Source organism: Candoia aspera, chromosome 3, assembly GCF_035149785.1.
Source record: "Candoia aspera isolate rCanAsp1 chromosome 3, rCanAsp1.hap2, whole genome shotgun sequence".
Taxonomy (NCBI): domain Eukaryota; kingdom Metazoa; phylum Chordata; class Lepidosauria; order Squamata; family Boidae; genus Candoia; species Candoia aspera.
Window position 1 is genome coordinate 137,916,110 of NC_086155.1, and position 15,136 is coordinate 137,931,245.

Below are 15,136 nucleotides of genomic sequence, written 5' to 3' on the forward strand. Positions count from 1 at the left end.
ATTTTGGGAAAAAATTGAATTTTTACAAAAAAGTAAAATATATGTAATACTTTTAGCACCCTTTACAAATATAAAGTCACTGTTTATAAAATGTATTATGTATAATTTATTATAAAGATACGTTTATTTTAATTAATTCTGTTTACTTTAAACAAATTAATTTTGTTGCAAATGTAACTACATGGTAAGGAACACAATATTTCTTCACTTTTGCTTGTCCAGGAAAAACAAGGAGGCAGAAGTTAACATTGAAAATGAAGCTATCTACATTCTAACAAAAATATTGATTTAGAGTAAGTATTTACAAATACAGAAAAATTATTTTGCATCTTAAAGAAAGAAAATATTAGGAATTATTTTATAAACCCTTTTAATTTTTTTGGTAGTTTTTCTGGTAAAACCGACATAAAAAAGACAGGGAGAAACATTTTTCTTCTGATTTTTTTTTTTTTTACAGTTTTATGCTAGAACTTAACTTTGTAGACCTGAATAACATGTAACACTTTCCATTCTTACAGTTCTACCATGAATCTAATTATGAGTTTCTCATAAAAACTGTATTAAACCAAATGCTAATTTTATTTAATTTAATTATTTAATTTAATTATGAGTTTTTAAAACAAAAACTATATGAAACCAAATGTTATCTCAATTGGCAGTCCTGTGATCCCTCTTTAGCCTTCTTGTGACGTTTTGAAGGATTTGCAATATTGGTTTGGCATTGATCTGCTTCAGGTGTATCAGTTAAATACTAGGACTGGATTGGAGGCTGATGAATTGTACCCTCTCCTTGCATTTTCTGATTACTCCTTCCATACTTGATCTGAATAAATCACAGCTTTTGCTATAAGGGCCAAATTAGGTGAACAGTGGCAGTCTCTAAGGCAAAATAGAAAGCCACAATATATATTTGATTACCAGTCCTGGTTTCGATGCGAACTAGTTGTCCAAGCCATAGTTTTCCATTTTTGATTTCACGATGAAATTTAGATGGTGTAAGTACAGCAAATTGGAGTGCATAGAGGGAAGAAGGTACATATAAATTAACCCCAAATCCATTTGCAGAGGCCAGATCTTTTTCACAGTAGCCAAATAAATACTTCATTCGTAAGTTTCCTTTAGCACTATAGATAAAATATATGATTAAATTGCTAGTTCCAGACATAATTTGAATTGGAAAGCATTTTTTAATCTGGTATTTTGAAGTGTTTCTTATTTGAGTGCACTATGGAAGATTATTTTTATTAGAAATAATATATACTGTATATCTGCCCATATTAAATAAAAAACCCTAGGAAATTACTGTAACAAATAGACATACAAATAATAAAATAGATAAGATTTAAAAAAACTGTTAGAAACCACCAAGTGCTATGACACTATCCTCTCAAAAACATTTGCTGGGCTCAACTCCCATCCTGGCCAAGATGTGAGGGAAAAATCAGGTTTAACAGCCTTCCTAAAGGCAAGGAGGGTAGAGGGCCTTCCATATTGCAGAGGGGAGACTTTTCTACACTGCGTGCACAATTATTAGGCAAATTGTATTTTTGAGGATGAATTTCATTATTGAACAACTACAGTGCTCTCGGTCAATCCAAAATGTTAATAAACCTCAACCCTGAATATTTAAGGAAGTAAAAGTGAGGTTTTGGCTTTCTTAGGAGCATATCTATGTGTGCACAATTATTGGGCAACTATTAGCGTGCAGAATTATTATGCAACTAAATGAAAAACGAAAATTCCCCCATCCCACTCGTTTATTTTCATCTGTTAAAGTGAGAATAATAAACAAACAACTCAAAATTTACAAATAAACAGTTCTGACATTTCAAACAAAAAATCAGTGACCAATATAGCCACCCTTCTTTGCAATAACAGTCATAAGCCTTCCATTCATGGAGTCTGTCAGTTTCTTGATCTGTTGATGATCAACTTTTTGTGCAGCAGCAACCACAACCTCCCAGACGCTGTTCAGAGAGGTGTACTGTTTTCCTTCACCGTAAATCTCCTGTTTGAGAAGGGCCCACAAGTTCTCAATAGGGTTTAGGTCAGGTGAGGAAGGGGGCCATGTCATTATTCTTTCATCTTTGAGGCCTTTACTGGCTAGCCACGCAGTGGAGTACTTCGATGCATGCGATGGAGGATTGTCCTGCATAAACATCATGGTCTTCTTGAAGACTTTTTCCTGTACCACTGCCTGAAGAAAGTGTCTTCTAAAAACTGGCAGTAGGTTTGGGAGTTGATTTTGAGTCCATCTTCAACCCGAAAAGGTCCAACTAGCTCATCTTTATTAATACCAGCCCACACCTTGCTGGTGTCTGAGACGAAGTGGAGCTCTGTGCCCATTACTGATCCAGCCACGGGCCCATCCATGTGGTCCATCAAGAGTCACTCTCATCTCATCAGTCCATCAAACCTTTGAAAAATCTGTCTTCAGATAGTTCTTGGCCCAGTCTTGCCATTTCAACTTATGTGTCTTGTTCAGTGGTGGTCGAGTTTCAGCCTTCCTTACCTTGGCCATGTCTCTGAGCACTGAACATCTTGTACTTCTGGGCACTCCAGGTAGGTTGCAGTTCTGGAATATGACAGCACTGGAGGATAATGGATTCACGTTTGATTCTTCTCAAATCTTTGGCAGTTAATTTGTGTCTTCTTTTCTCAACATGTTTCTTGTGACCCTGTTGACTATTTGCAACAAAACGTTTGATGGTTCTGTGGTCACGCCCCAATATCAGCAATTTCAAGAGTGCTGCATCCCTCTGAAATACTTTTTACAATTTTTGACTTTTCAGAGTCAGTTAAATCTCTCTTTTGGCCCATTTTGCCTGAGGAAAAGAAGCTGCCTAATAATTATGCACACCTTGATATAGGGTGTTGATCTCCTTAGGCCACACCCTGCCTCATTACACAAATACACATCACCTGATATGCTTATATCCAACAAGCATTCAGGTTTATACAGCTTGGAGGTGGAAAATATGCATAAAAATGATATGATCAAAATACTCACTTGCCTTATAATTGTGCACACAGTGTATAGGATAGGCACAGCTACAAAAAAGGCTTACTTCCTAGATCCCACTAGATTTAATAGAGGGGACCTGGAGTGAATCCACCTTTTGCAATCTAGTATGATCAGTATATAAGCTCATGGAGAGACATTCCTTCAAATAACCTGGTCTCATGCAATTTAGGACTTTAAAGTTGATAAGCAACAACTTGAATTGTGCCCCAGAAGAAACTGGGAGCCAGTGTAGCTTGCGCAGCAGCAGTCTAGCACTGGCAAATTGCAGGGTACCCAACTCTGTGCACCACTTCAATTCTGGACCAGCTGAAGTTTCTGGGTGGTCAGCCCCACTTAAAAGAGTTTTGCAGTAGTCCAAATGGGAAGTGACTATGGCATGAATGACTATGAGCAGGGTCTTCTAGTCCAGGAGTGGGCACAGTTGACACACAAGATGAATCTTTGCAAAGGCTCCCTAGCCATGGCTGCCACCTGCTTCTTGAGTAGGAGCCACAAGTTCAGGAGGACCTCCAAATTGCACACCAATTCTGGGCTTCTGGGGGAGGTATGGCAACTGAAGACAGCTCTGCAAAGTGGAGCTGACGACTGTGGCAAAGATTAAGGAACTGATGAGTAGACCGGTCCCTTGGAACCTCTCCAGATAAGGAGAGGATGGGAGATCTCCCACATATGTTTTGGACAGCTGCTCTTTGCGAGGAGACCACAGGACAGTGGTTTTCCATCGGTTTGAGTGCCGTGAGATTATGGGATTATGTTTGCAATTGCAGCAGATCCTTTTAAAGGGCACTAGTTCACAAACCTCACTTCTAATCACTTCTAATTGCCTGTTAACCATCTTAAAGTTATTAGTGACCTTTGGAATACAAGTTTGAAAATTCTTCATTGGGTGAGTTTATCTTCAAATCTGAACAAAAGAAAAATTAATTACAAGCTTAAGAATTTAAAGAATTTGAAATGAACAGCAAATAGCTAAATAAAATTTTGATCTAAGAAAGTTATAAATGGATTAAGGGTCCAGATAAATTTGGAATATTGACTTTTACTATAAGATTTTGGAATTAACTATAAAAAATAAGCATCTTCTTGTGGGAAACAGACTTATTTTGGCTATCCTGGCTATTGCAAGTCATAACAAAAGGTGATGATTTTAGAAACTGGACACTAGAGGGGCTGGAAGGTATTAAGCAGAAGAAAAAAAAATACAAGTCTGTTCTTGATGTCAGTCAATACTGGTACTTACAAAATGACACAAAACGTTATAACATCAGAAATACTAAAAGAGATCTTTGAAGAATGGAGCCAGAAATTAGTAACTACAATATCAACATGTCAGTAATAATGTCTGCTTCTATGGATAGACTATGTCTAAGAGATGTTAATGAAGGAATGACAGATGTGGAACAAATTTTATCTGACAAGACAGAGAATATACAGAATATGGAACTACAAATGACAGGTCAAGAGAATGATTTGGAATAGGATGCTTTATTGGATATACAAAAGAAACTGGCTGAAGTTTTAAAAATTAAAAGGGAAATACAAAATATTTCCAATGATAAACCAAGAGAATGACCTAGAAAAAGGTTTCTTATTGGATCTACAAAAGAGGCTTGTTAACGCCTTGAAGAAATCTATGTGATGGAATAAAGAAGAATTGAAGAAAAATCAAATCCGACAACAATATTTGATTGAATTAAAGATTAAGACTGTTAGAAGTAAAGGGAAAGATTCTAAAGTTGGTTTATTTGATCAAGGTTAAAATAAGACTTTTTTTTTTTTTTGCAATGCTCTGGTAACCCTTTATGGACTTTTTGCTAATACCAAGATTGAAAAGTTGATGTTTTATAGATTTGCTTTTAGATAAGGGATGAGATATGGGATGAAGAGATATCTGTTTAATCTTATAGGAGGTGAAGAGTTTACATTTGTTTATACTTGTGAAGAAGGTTGGAAGTCACTTTTTTATATACTTCTTTTTCTTTATTATGTTCTTTCTGTTTCTTCTTTCTTTTTCTTTTTTCTTGCACTTTTTATTCTTTTTTTCCATTCTCTTATCTTTCTCTAAGTTTAATTTGTATTAGTTTTTACTATTGTAATTAAAATTCTTAATAAAAATTATGTTCAAATTGCGCATTAACTATTTGGGGGAGTGCTACCCCATCAACAGTTAAAGCTGGCAACTCTCCAGATCTAGAGTACCAAAAATCCAGAGGCACTCCATCTTGCTAGTGTTGAGTTGCAGATGCAAACTGAAAAGCACTTTTCTGAGAAGTTGTATTTTTTTTATTATTATTGTTGTTGTTATTCTGAATAGCAACTTCTTTGTTTTACTGTACATTGCAAGTGTGCAGTGTATCATGTAGAAATGTGGAGTCAACTTTTATTAATTAACTGAGTAATAATCTTTTATATCACGGGTTTTTATGAAACCTCAAGAAAAGTACTAAGACAGCATAAAAAGTGTATTAATAGTCAAAGATCTATGCTTAATGACCATCTGATGACTTTCTGAGTGGCAGATCATGCAAAATGGTAGAAGGATGTTAATTTCAAACAGATCAGAGCTACATCTATTCTTCCTTGGGAATGGACAGTAAATAATCATACTAATTTAGGAGTGTCCTCTTTCTTAAGTCCAATGTATGAAACTTACTTGTTTCAGAAGTGCTGCTACTTTCCCATTTGTACATTCCTTTATTAATAATCTAGAGATTCTCATCTTGGTGAAAGGTCCCCTGTGCACTCACCGAGTCCCCCCCTTTGGAGGGATGCTGCTTTCCTGACGTTTTCTTGGCAGACTGTAGCGGGGTGGTTTGCCATTGCCTTCCCCAGTTGTCACCTTTCTCATCTGAAGTCCATTAAAAAGTCTGTATACTTTATTGAAGAGATTAACTTGTGGTTAGATAAAATCAGACAACTTGTATGTTGTGCAGAAATTATACCATTTTGTAGTAGCCATTTAGCTCTTTTAAAAATAATTTCTTCTTGCCCATTTGATTTTATAAAGTATTCTGTAGGCTTTTAGTAATTAAACAAAATTTTCTGTGCCACTTCACATTTTAGGTTGTACTCTTTGGTGCACACATCCCTTGTAAAATGCATGTATTTAGATAACAGTATGATACTTTCCAAGTCTACTCAGACATAAGTACCAATAAATTCAATAGAGCTTACTTTCAAACAAGTAAATGATAGAATTGTCTAAAATCCTACTTTCAGCATGATTTTATTTTGTCATGATTGTCAGGCCATACCCAAATATCAGTAATAACCACAAAAATGTTAAATTTATCCATTTGGGGAAGGGTGACACCTCCATTTCTTTCTTTCAGACTCAGGAATAACTCAGGAATACTGTTCAGAAGACCAGATGGGTTGAATGCCTTTGGATTATTTTGAGTCTTAAATTGCTTGCTGTTTTGTATGGTGGCTGAGTGCCCTTGCATAATTTTCTTGACAAATGGCTTGCTCATTAATATTTCAACCTTCCTCTTACGAACTGTAGGAGTCGTGTGCCTTAGGCTGCAAAATATAGTTCCCTGTGCCGAAATGTTCTAATCTTTTCTTTAAATGTTGTGTTAGAATTGATGACAGATAAATGGAAGCTGGCCATGTGATTCCTTTTTATACAATTCAATATACATCAGTTAAATGCAGCTGGGACATCTGTGTCACAAAAACAAAAGCAGCATATGCCATTTCTGTGTTCTTTTTGACCTGAGAGCTGTGAGGTAAATGGAATGGTAAAATGGAATTTATGAAGAAATTTACAAGTATTTTCGTTTTTCAGATTATGTAGACTGTGGGTTGCTTCACCAGAGCTCTTTATATGTTCTTAACCTCTGCCAATGCAATTTTCATTTTTTCCCCATTCAATCCTACTTCATGTTAGATTGAGCACTAAAATCTAAGAATTTATGGATGAAATCCAGAGGTTTCTGGAATTTTACCAGCTGAGCATGACTGTCATCATAATCTCCTGTACTTTGTTAGTTCTAGCATGGAGTTTCCACTATTAAGAGAGAAAATAGTACATTTAGTTTCTGAAGCTTTGGACTTGAGTTCCAATTCTTATTTAGTCAAAATGGTATTGTCCATGCAAAAGAAGAAGATGCTACCTGGTCTGGTAAAATCTTCAGAAAATACACCCTAAGAAACAAATTAAAAGGTAATTGAACTCAACTGCCATCAACTCAACTGTCTTTTATTTTTTGATAGAGACAAGGGGGAAGAAGAATGTTACAGACTTTCAAAGAAGGGTTTTTCTGACTGGTTAGATCAGTAAATAGGAGTACTTTAAACTGCAATGTTGGTGTTTCACTCAAAGGAGATATGTCTTCCTTTCCCCCCTTTTTTCCTGGGTTTTAAGACAGAATATATATAAGATCTTCCCTAATTTTATTTCTGCAGCAATCCTGCAGAATAAGCTGGGCTGAAAGAAAGTGGCTGACCCAAATTTGTGAGTCCATGTTTGAGTGGTAACTTGCTTAGGTTTCCTAAGACCAGGTTAAAGTTCTTAATGATTATACTAGATTGGTTCTTAATGAATCTGGGAAGTCTGTGAAGGTTGTGAAAATTCTGCCAGTGTGAAGAATAAAACATTTTTATTACTAATCACTCATTCTCAGTGCATATTTACTGTATGCTTAGTTCGTGTTTCTTTCATGTTTGGGTTGACAACATCAAAAAGCATTTTATGACCTAGAGTCAGGGTTGTTATTGGGGCTTTTGTAGTGCTGCCAGTTTTGAATTGCTTTGACCTCCTGGTTAATAACGGAATGATTCAATCCTTTTCTTTTCCTTTTCCCTTCATTTCTGCACAGGGCTATTTTTCCTTTGGTATCGTCCACAAGAAGTGGAATATACAAAGCCCTTGTATTAAGCTTCAGTCAGAATTAGAGTGTGCAAATATTCTATTGTCGTTGCAGAATGCATAAGCTTAACATATCCCAGGCTCTCATTTACAATGAAAAGTTGAAAGAGACCCCATTTAATCATGGATCATAGTTTACAGCTCAGCTTCTTAACACTGATAACAATTCTGGCAAACCCTTGCTAGTTCACAGGGATTTCCAAGTGTCCCTGAATACAGCCAATAAAAGTACACAGGAGATTGCACTGAGTAGCAGTCTGTCTCTGCCCCCTAATTATTCCTCTCCTTCCTCAACCTTTCTTTGGTCTTAACTAACAGAAGCTAATAAATTTTTTCAGCTGTTGTCCTCTTCTCCATTCCTAGGGAAGACTGAAAGCTTGTAAGGGCTAGTCAACTGCTCCCAATGAAGAAACAGCTTCTTCCTCACAGACTCCATGAGTCTTTAAATAGCCCAGCAACCATGGCTTTTCCTTTCTTCCTTTTTCTGATTCCCTCCTCCAGGGTATAGCCTAGTTTTATTATCCTGCTTCTAGAATAAACACATTTTTCCCCACCTGACAATGAGGAATTCAGTGAAGAATCTAAGGCATTTCTGCTCTAAAGCAGGATGGAGTTGATATAATAGCTCTCTGCATCTTCTTACAAAGACATGCACAGGTAGTCCTGGCTTATCAATCACTTGTTCAGTGACCCTTAGAAGTTATGGTGCTGAAAAAAGAACTTTATGGCCAACTTACAACCATTTACAACCTTCACAGCATCCCTCAGTCACATGATCGCCATTACAGTCAGTATGTGTTGTCCTATGCCTGACCTGTGTTTTTTTCTTTTTTTCCCACCTTGCAAAGCAAACAGATTGGAGAGAAAGGGATTTCAAGAGAGCAAGATGTTTGCTCTTCTACACATCAAAAGTAATGTCATTGCGCCAGCAGCAGGAAAGGGTCAGGCAAATGATAGATTGCCTACAGAAATTGCTTGCTTTTTTTCTCCCTGCCCTCGCAGAGCAGAGATATTGGAGACAAATGGATTTCAAGAGAGTAAGCTGTTTGCTAGCACACCTGTGGCTCCCAGCCCCAGGCTGCAAGCGCAATTGCATTGCTTTCAATGTGTAAAGACAGTAAGCAGGCACTTGAGCATTCCAAAGGGTGAGGGAGTGGTTAGGAGCTGAAGGTGTGAAACGGAGTAGTCTTGTCTCTTTCTGGCCGGAAAGCACAGTCGTGATCACTTGATTTCCCACTTAGTGACCACTTTTCTTAGCAGCAGAGTTGCCAGTCCCAATTAGGGTTGTTAAGCGAGGACTACCTCTAAGATTGTTGGGAGAGTTCTCTATATCCCAGAATGGCTTATTTGGATTTCTTAAACCAGATTTCTAAACAAAAGTGATTGGAAATTGATTTTGAATGAACAACATGCATTCCTTCTTGGCTCCTTCTGCCAGAGAGAGCAACTATACAGACTGAATGTCTCAGTCCATTATATTAAACAACACATGGATGTGTAAACAACACAATTCATGTGTAAACCCAGAATTGTGGCTTGCTGCTTTTCTTGCATATAAGAATCATAAACCATATTTTGTTTCTTTGTTTATATTAATGTTTTTCTATTTTGTTACATGCTCTAGTGCTTTCCATATATTATCTCAATAGCCTTTCCTAGCTTTTTATGTGGTCTCCAGTATTATAGAAAGAAGGGATGGCTTAGAATCCAGACTGGATGCTTTCCAGTTACCACTAAATTGTGCCTGAAGTGAGAATTGGACAAGGAATTTTCTGGCTGTCCACATGCTGAATATTCAGAGTTGAATTTTTATTTGGCTGAACTCCAAGTAGAATTCTGGATGATGATGATATAGACAACCTGGTACTCTCCTGTTGTTTTGAATTCATCTTCCATAATTTCTTGCCCTTGGCCAAGCTACCTAGAACTGATGGAAGATGAAATCAAAACATCTGGGTGGCCTCAGGGATTGTTGTTGTTTATTCGTTCAGTTGCTTCCGACTCTTTGTGACTTCATGGACCAGCCCACGCCAGAGCTTTCTGTCAGTCAACAACCCCAGCTCCCCCAGGGACGAGTCCATCACCTCTAGAATATCATCCATCCATCTTGCCCTTGGTTGGCCCCTCTTCCTTTTGCCCTCCACTCTCCCTAGCATCAGCATCTTCTCCAGGGTGTCCTGTCTTCTCATTATGTGGCCAAAGTATTTCAGTTTTGCCTTTAATATCATTCCCTCAAGCGAGCAGTCTGGCTTTATTTCCTGGAGGATGGACTGGTTTGATCTTCTTGCAGTCCAAGGCACTCTCAGAATTTTCCTCCAACACCACAGTTCAAAATAATCGATCTTCCTTCTCTCAGCCTTCCTTATGGTCCAGCTCTCGCAGCCATATGTTACTACGGGGAACACCATTGCTTTAACTATGTGGACCTTTGTTGTCAGTGTGATGTCTCTGCTCTTAACTATTTTATCGAGATTTGTCATTGCTCTTCTCCCAAGGATTAAGCGTCTTCTGATTTCCTGACTGCAGTCAGCATCTGCAGTAATCTTCGCACCTAGAAATACAAAGTCTTTCACTGCCTCTACGTTTTCTCCCACTATTTGCCAGTTATCCATCAAGCTGGTTGCCATAATCTTGGTTTTTTTGAGGTTTAGCTGCAAGCCAGCTTTTGCACTTTCTTCTTTCATCTTCATCATAAGGCTCCTCAGTTCCTCTTTGCTTTCAGCCATCAAAGTGGTATCATCTGCATATCTGAGATTGTTAATGTTTCTTCCAGTGATTTTAACTCCAGCCTTGGATTCCTCAAGCCCAGCATGTCGCATGATGTGTTCTGCGTACAAGTTGAATAGGTAGGGTGAGAGTATACAGCCCTGCTGTACTCCTTTCCCAATCTTAAACCAGTCTGTTGTTCCATGGTCTGTTCTTACTGTTGCTACTTGGTCATTATACAGATTCCTCAGGAGGCAGACAAGATGGCTTGGTATCCCTATACTGCTAAGAACTTGCCACAATTTGTTATGGTCCACACAGTCAGAGGCTTTAGAATAGTCAATAAAACAGAAATAGATGTTTTTCTGAAACTCCCTGGCTTTTTCCATTATCCAGCGGATATTGGCAATTTGGTCCCTAGTTCCTCTGCCTTTTCTAAACCCAGCTTGTACATCTGGCAATTCTCACTCCATGAATTCCTGAAGTCTACCTTGCAGGATCTTGAGCATTACCTCACTGGCATGTGAAATGAGTGCCACTGTTCGATAGTTTGAACATTCTTTAGTGTTTCCCTCTTTTGGTATGGGGATATAAGTTTATTTTTTCCAATCTGATGGCCATTCTTGCGTTTTCCAAATTTGCTGGCATATGGCATGCATTACTCTGACAGCATCATCTTGCAAGATTTTGAACAGTTCAGCTGGGATGCCGTTGTCTCCTGCTGCCTTGTTATTAGCAATGCTTCTTAAGGCCCATTCAACCTCACTCTTCAGGATGTCTGGCTCTAATTCACTGACCACACCGTCAAAGCTATCCGTGGTATTAGGTCTTCTGTGTATTCTTGCCACCTTTTCTTGATCTCTTCTTCTTCTGTTAGGTCCTTGCCATCTTCGTTTTTGATCATACCCATTTTTGCCTGGAATTTACCTCCAAAGTTTCTAATTTTCTGGAAGAGGTCTTTTGTCCTTCCTATTCTACTGTCTTCTTCCACTTCCATGCATTGCTTGTTTAAAAATAATTCCTTATCTCTTCTGGCTAACCTCTGGAATTTTGCATTTAATTGGGCATATCTCCCCCTATTCCTGTTGCCTTTTGCTTTCCTTCTTTCTTGGGCTACTTCTAGTGTCTCAGCAGACAGCCATTTTGCCTTCTTGGTTTTCTCTTTCTTTGGGATGTATTTTGTTGCTGCCTCTTGAACAATGTTGCGAACTTCTGTCCATAGTTCTTCTGGGACCCTATCTACTAAATCCAGTCCCTTAAATCTATTCTTCACCTCCACTGCGTATTCATTAGTGAGCTCATATCTAGCTGATCTGTGGGTCTTCCCTAATCTCTTTAGTCTGATCCTAAATTGTGCAATAAGAAGTCTGTGATTTGAACTACAGTCAGCTCCAGGTCTTGTTTTTACCGACTGTATAGATGTCCACCACCTTTGGCTGCAAAGGATGTAGTCAATCTGATTTCAGTGTTGTCCATCTGGTGAAGTCCATGTATAAAGCCGTCTCTTAGGTTGTTGGAAGAGAGTATTTGTTATGCAGAGTGAGTTGTCTTGGCAAAATTCTATCAGCCTATGTCCTGCTTCGTTTTGTTCTCCCAGGCCATGGTTACCTGTAATTCCAGGTGTCATTTGACTGCCCACCTTAGCATTCCAGTCTCCTGTGATGAAAATAACATCTCTTTTAGGCGTGTTGTCCAGTAGGTGCTGCAGTTCCTCATAGAACTGCTCTACTTCAGCTTCTTCAGCATCTGTGGTTGGGGCGTATATTTCGATCACTGTGATGTTAGATGGCTTGCCCTGAATTCGAATTGAGATCATTCTATCGTTTGTTGGATTGTATCCAAGCACTGCTTTAGCCACTTGGCTATTAATTATGAAGGCTACTCCATTTCTTCTGTGGTCCTCTTGTCCACAGTAGTAGATCTGGTGGTCATTTGATGTGAAGTGGCCCATTCCAGTCCATTTCAGTTCACTGATGCCCAAAATGTCTATCTTTAATCTTGACATCTCACCAATAACCACATCCAATTTGCCCTGGCTCATAGATCTTACATTCCAGGTTCCAATGGTGTGTTGATCCTTAGAACATCGGATTCGCCGTTCACCACCAGCACCGTCGGCCGCTAGCCGTCCTTTTGGCTTTGAGCTAGCTGCGTCATCACATCTGGGGCTAGATGAACATATCCTCTGTTCCTCCCCAGTAGCATTTTGACCATCTTCTGACCTGGGAGTCTCATCTTCTGATGGTATACCGACATATCTCTGGTTGTACTGATCCATTTAGTTTTCATGGCAAGAATACTGGGGTGGGTTGCCATTACCTTCCCCAGGGATCACATTTAGTCTGACCTCTCTGTCATGACCTTCCCATCTTGGGTGGCCCTTCACGGTTTAGCTCATGGCGTCATTGAGGTGCTCAAGCTCCAGCACCACTACAAGGTAACGATCCTTTGCCTCAGGCATACCTATCCTTATTTTATAGCACGGTACTACTTAGCTGTTCAAGATATGCATGTTTAATATCAACATAATGAGGTCTTTCTTTTATCTCCTCCAAAAGTGTTTAAGGTGGTTAACTATGAAATGAATCAAAGTAAAATCAGAATTGTAATTATACAAATTAATTTAACACATTTTTTAAAAATAAAGACCATACTTAGTTAAAACCAATCTCAGTAACCAAACCAGACTATATATGCTTGAGAACATCTTTGCCCACCCATAGAGGGAGGTAAACTGATTTCTTTTTGAAAGGGTCATAACTGAGAAGGCATTCTCTCACATTTCACCAAATGCGATGATGTTGCTAGTAGGATCAGGAAAAGGATCTTGCTCAAAATCTTAAGGCTAGGCAAGTTCATAAGGGAGAATAGTCCTTGCATTACTTAGAAGCCATAAATAACACCTAGAATTGCATCCAGAAATAAGACTGGTGACCAGTAAATCTGTTGTAATGAACGTACTGTCAAGTCAATACTCACATATTGATCCCAGTTAGCAGTTTGGCTGCAGCAGTCTGGACCAGCCAGAATTCCTAAACACTTTTCAGATGTGGTGCTGCATAGAGTGCATTAATTAAGGCATTGTTTTCATTTTACAGGTGAGGACCTGATGCCGAGAAACAGCAGCTTGGCCAAGATCACTTTGCAAATGTCCAAAAAATAACAAAGTGAAGTGTATCTACGCAAGTTGACATGAGTTCAGTGTGACTTACATCCTAGAGAGTAGAAGCAGAACTAAGTCTTTCATATCAGTAGGATAGCATTCTAGTAATTAAATTCCATTAATTAAGAGGTACTCTATTACGTTATTCAGTATTGAAAACTTCCTGCTATTAAATTGTGGTCACTAAAGGAACTCAGGTGTTTAGAAAATTCAGAATATTTTCCCCATCCTACAATTCATGGGAATTTCCACAGAAAGTCACAACAATAATTATGAGAAATGAGAATTAGCAATGAGAATGAAAAACGCAAACCTTTTTTTAGAAAGATTAAAGCAGAAAAAAAGGTTGATCCCTGATTTCCCTTTTTTAATGTTTACGACATGCTTTGTACTCTCAATGGCTTTGACCTGAATAACTTGCTGCAGCTTCAAAGCTGGTAACATATTAGCCTGGCAGCACACTAGTATGCAATTTTGACTGACTAAAGAAATTGCAAGAACACATAACTTATGTATGCTTGGCAAACTTGGTACTGTAAACATTCTTATGGGGCTGTTAGCACTGAGTTTATGGACAACTCTTCTCCCCTCCCAAATTCTTCACAGCCATGTTATCCTACTTCGTGCCTAGGGATATTAAGTAAATACATCAGTTTGGCATATTTTGTGTGATTTGCAGATTTTTTTCCAAACAAACTGGAAAGAAGCTTAGCAGAACTGCAAGTGAAATGGGCATATAATGTAATGAGTACTGTACTTAAATTTTAAAAACCCTAATTTTCTTGAACACATGAAAAAAGAGGTAGCTTTCTGGGTTTCATAAATGTAGCTTATATCAAAAGGGTTATCATTTGTTCATTTCCAGATATTAAATTTTAATGACTTGGAGCATTATGACTTATTTGCATAATTTTATAAATCTGAATCATAGCTTGCACAAAGTTTACATTTGTCTACGAGGATCTAGTTGCAGCTGGGATTCTCCTTAGGGTCATGAACTACTAGCCAATAGCTGTGTATCTTTGTGAGTGGAATACAGTTTTAACTAGGCAATGGCTGAATGCTCATCATTCCCAAAGTCTGAGCAATTTAAGCTAGTGAGTGCAGGATGTTTGTCAGATTGATGGATCTTATTTTTTTGGATTTTTTTTTCTGTTTTGAAATGAATGTGGGAATTAACTGCTGGTTCCAGTCCCTTTGGGGAGGAAAGAAAGATTTTAGAACTGTAGATGTAAAGCAGGATCTGGCCTATCTCTGCCCTCTAATTGGAAAGCCATGGGTAGATAGACCTTAGTATGTGATCGATATAAGCCTGTACAGTTGTGTGCTAGCATGACTGAATCCTTTGGCAGAATTCCTCTTCAGTGGC

At 38.2% G+C, this 15,136-nt stretch overlaps 2 protein-coding genes across 7 annotated transcripts in view; both read left to right on the plus strand.

Annotated features, from left to right (window-relative positions):
- Positions 1-15,136, plus strand: part of PPP1R3G (protein phosphatase 1 regulatory subunit 3G) — a 1,059,979-nt gene that overhangs the window by 129,857 nt on the left and 914,986 nt on the right. The window lies entirely within an intron of this gene.
- The window catches only part of FARS2 (phenylalanyl-tRNA synthetase 2, mitochondrial), a 258,123-nt gene that overhangs the window by 39,010 nt on the left and 203,977 nt on the right, over positions 1-15,136 (plus strand). For 3 of the 6 annotated variants that reach the window (XM_063298847.1, XM_063298851.1, XM_063298853.1), the window contains exon 2: positions 13,703-13,771. The gene's annotated coding sequence lies outside the window, so the exon portion shown is untranslated. The other 3 variants (XM_063298848.1, XM_063298852.1, XM_063298849.1) reach the window with 2 other exon arrangements.